The sequence below is a fragment of the Diadema antillarum genome, unplaced genomic scaffold (assembly GCF_040938485.1).
Source record: "Diadema antillarum isolate AM-2024a unplaced genomic scaffold, OU_Dant_1.0 seq00000871_RagTag, whole genome shotgun sequence".
NCBI lineage: Eukaryota > Metazoa > Echinodermata > Echinoidea > Diadematoida > Diadematidae > Diadema > Diadema antillarum.
Window position 1 is genome coordinate 619,130 of NW_027271737.1, and position 4,186 is coordinate 623,315.

The 4,186-nt window shown below is 41.1% G+C and overlaps 1 long non-coding RNA gene across 1 annotated transcript; it reads right to left on the bottom strand.

Moving 5' to 3' along the window:
- Nucleotides 1-225: 225 nt before the first annotated feature.
- Nucleotides 226-2,842, bottom strand: LOC139740654 (uncharacterized). Its single transcript, XR_011711578.1, has 3 exons — nt 2,474-2,842; nt 1,668-1,820; nt 226-941 (listed from the first exon to the last, which is right to left on the bottom strand). It is a non-coding gene; the product is annotated as an uncharacterized lncRNA (long non-coding RNA).
- Between the last annotated feature and the right edge of the window lie 1,344 nt (nt 2,843-4,186).

Consider the following 4,186-nt stretch of genomic DNA (forward strand, 5'->3'; position numbering starts at 1 on the left):
ATTTTCTCCTCAAAAAGAGAGGGCCAAGTAATTGCAAATGTAAATCAAGAAACCATTTACTTGTCATAAATTGCATATAAGGCAAACACTCATCGGTACAGCTGATACAAGACTGCTTTCATTCTATTTTATTTTAACAGTATTTTACACAAAATCATATTGTGGGGAAAATGCCCCCCCCCCCAAAAAAAAAAAGAAAGAAAGAAGAGAAACATCACCCAATTAATGACAGAGGGATTCACAAAGTCAATTTTGAAGTGCATGTTTGTGAATATTCTAAAAAATCACACTGCCAAAAATAAAAATATTGGGGACCACTGTTCATATGCCCTGCATAGTCTGGTGTGGCCGACATCATTGCAATCTTCCCAGGAAATCTCCTCAAACATTGATAGTCATCCTTCATCCTTCCTCAAATTGGCAATCCACATACAAGAAACCAAGATCATTCTGTCCTCTATAATGATGAAAACGGAGCCAAGCTTGATCACGAAGGCACGTGTGTGCAGTGAGACAGAGAACACAAATGGGCCAGTCTATGTCAGATTCCATGATGATTTTCTCCTCTCCTCTTTGCAGAAAAGTCTCTCTGGTCTTCATCCATGGCATGAGGGCACAGCATTGCTGTGAAGTGAACTCACATGCACTGTCACATGCACTTAATGCATATTGTAGCACTCTGGAGCGGGTGTATGAGGAGAATCACTGCCGGTGTTTGAAACAGTCCATTGCATCCAAGTTCACCAAGCTAGCTACTCTCTGGAAAATGACAATTTTGCTTTCAGAGCTTGTCGATATTATTTCCCCTTTAAGTGCCTCATGGAGCATGTTGTATGGAGTCTGTGTGCACTGAAGAGAGATAGCCCCATTCCCATGCAGAGGATGAAGAGGGCTGATCGTGGGGCCGGTGGGCTGTCATGTGACCGCACACTATTGCTCATCTGTGACAAACAGAAACATGATGGAAAACCAATTGCAACAGATGATACTTATGACAGCTACATGAGACAGATCCTAGGAAGACTTCTTTGTAGGCAACGATTTATTTTAAAGGTAACAATGATATTAGTACTGGTATTCATTTTTTGGGTTTTTTTTTTTTTTTTTTGCACACTTTGTCACAGCAAGCCATGAACTTGAGCAAAGGAAGATATAACGCCCTGCATTGCTTTTACATTGTTGTCTATTTTTTCTCTTCTAGCATACCACTATTAAAGTCTTAAACAAGTGATCATATGAAATGTTGAGCATTTTTCTTTAAGGACACTATTATGACTATATCATATACAACAACTGTAAATAAAAGAACAAAGTTAGAGTATTATCGAATGCAAAGATGCTTTAAGATTTGGTGTAATTTTTGTCTAGCCCTGACAATACAAACATCTCAAATGATCTGACATGGTTATCAAAGCTTGTCATACCTGCCAAGAACTGTATCTCTGTAATAACTCTTCATACTAATAGGTTTCGGCTGAATTTTGCTGTGATTACTGATCATCATGGGGTCTGTAAATAAAAACAATTCCATGCGTGTGAACAAATGCCTCACTACCTCAGAAGAAATTCCACATACAATCGTGGGTATAGGATATAGTTTCTATTTTTAGAAATACAAATTCGTCAACATTTCACCATGCGCTTGATTTAATTCTCTTTACACTCACCTGAACAAATCGACTAGGGAAAAGTCGACCTGGAACTCTGGACACAATCATGGCGGTGATGTAGATCTCACACTTTGGGCAAACAAGTTGGTATCACTTTAAGATTCCACACCTTATCACAGCCCCAACCACTCCTAGCTCCTCACATCACATCTGAATCATAATAGAGAGCAAAAGAAAGAAATACACTATCATACCGTGTCATACGAAGGCAACTCCTAGCAAGACAGTTGAAGGCAGGTTCTTCATTGAATCAAAAGTCCAGGCAGTTCTTCCAATTGATTACATTTAACATTTCTATTTTTAAATGTATGTATCAAGCAGGAAAATACATTCATAAGCTGATGATAGTAACCCTTTACGGTACGTATTTGTCCGTATGGGGTAGCTGCTGCGGTTAACTAGCGCCAAAGTGAGAACTCTTGGTACCGGTACGATGGTCATGATGGTAGACCAATTCATTGATAGGTCTAGATTTCTAGTATTTTTATGGAGTATTCTGACAGATGTCAATGTGGACAGAGTAACTGCTTTCTTTGGACTCTATTTTCCCCACACGGTCTGAATCTTGAAGAATGTAAACATACCGTACGTCGATGATTTGAAACTAACGTTAGGTTCCATTTTCAGATAGACATGATCAGATGACAGAGAAATGTGTTAACTGAGTGTTAGGAAGTTCCCAGTGGACAACTGGGAACTGGTGGAGTAGCATGCATGCAGCTACAAACTGTTTCACCCTTTCACAATTCAAGAAGAAAATATTGGTTTCAGCAAAAGCAGTTGATTAGGACTTATTTTCTCACCATTTCGAAGTCACGGTCTTTGTCGGAAAGACAATTTTAAGTTCAACACCTCACAGCAATCGAGCTTCTCAGATTCAGGTAACAGTCGCCTTTTCGACCAGACGCAGTCGTATACACACATCACACACGTGCACACTGTTCTATGCGGCGTGCGAAAATGGCGTCGACGAGCGGAGCTAGCTGAGTCTGAGTGGGCTGAGCTCGACGGATTTCTGTGTGGAGCTCTATCCTTGAGTCTTGAGACAACAAGCTACGAAAGTATGTAGCACATACATGGGACGAAACAGGTAATCAAAGATGTAAACAAGGAATCAACGTCCCAACCGTTGTCCTCTAAAAATACATGACTACCAGACGTCTCAGCATGTCTCAAGAACATCAGGTCGAGTCCACACACAGCGCGCCGACGTATAGCCACTGTACAACATGTCCAGCCGTCGCCTCGCTGATCGCCGCGTCGCGTCGAAGCACACAGAATTTAACAGCAGCAGCCGACCGACCGTACCCGGCAGCGCATGCACGCCGCACAAAACGTGTACGGCGACATTGAAGGCTAGGGGGGGTGGGGTGAACTATAGTTCTGCGCATGCTCAGTAGGTGCAGTTATTGCATAAACCGAATTTCTCACTCCGGTTCCAGCCAGTTTGAAGGGTCAGTTTTTCTGACCACTGGCTAGCAAGCGTGGAGCTAACAGAAGTGACCATCCCGTGTCCTCTGACGTCCCTGGGAAATACAGTACAGTAATAAATCGAGTTGCGCCGACATCTTGAAACCTCTGATATGGGTGTGTGTGTGTGTGTGTGTGTGTGTGTGTGTGTGTGTGTGTGTGTATGTGTGTGCGCGTATGTGTGTGTGTGTTCGACAGAAAGATCTGTATCTGGCACGGGTCGTTGTATGGGGATATGTTCAGCGGCTACCTTCACGGAATCTCGTCATAAATGTGTTAAAAAAAAATCAAAACAAACAAACAAACAAACAACCAACTAGAAATGTCGCTATGGCGTCTGGTATGCCTTCGCCATAATGCATGATTCTCCTAATAGGTCTATAGTAAATGTGGACAATGTGTGATTACATTTTCACAAAATGACATAACATTAAAATGACATGTTTGTCACAAATATGTTGAACGTTCACCTTCCTTGACCCAGGTTTAATTGGTTGAATAGGAGAGCATGTGTTCGGGGATTTGAGGACTTTAACTTTACTTTGACCCTTTCATAAGTTTGTGCATCGAGTCATTTTCAAGGTATGAAGAAAAAGTGCAATTTCTGTATTGAATAGTAAATTGTTACCATTTTCATCTGGCCTTTGACCCTAAAATTCATAAGAGAATCACTGCCAGGCAGAACTTGCATAAATATGTACTAAGTTTCAAGATAACTTGAGCCACTTCCGAGATATGGAGTAAGAAGTAAGTTCAGCACTTTCACTTGATCTTTGACCTTTTGACCTTTGACCTAGAGAATCTCTATTGGGTTATACATGCATACACCAAGTTTAAAAAAAAATAATCCTGCAGGCAATGCATATATATGAGGGAAATAGTAACATTTTGAAGTGTTGCCCTTGACCTTCGACCCCCTGACCTTTGACCCCATGAACCCCAAATCCCCTAGATAATCACTGCCAGTCAGTACATGCATATATACTATGTTCCATGAAGATACCTTGAACAATTTCCAAGATAGGGAGAAAAAAAGTGAAATTTTA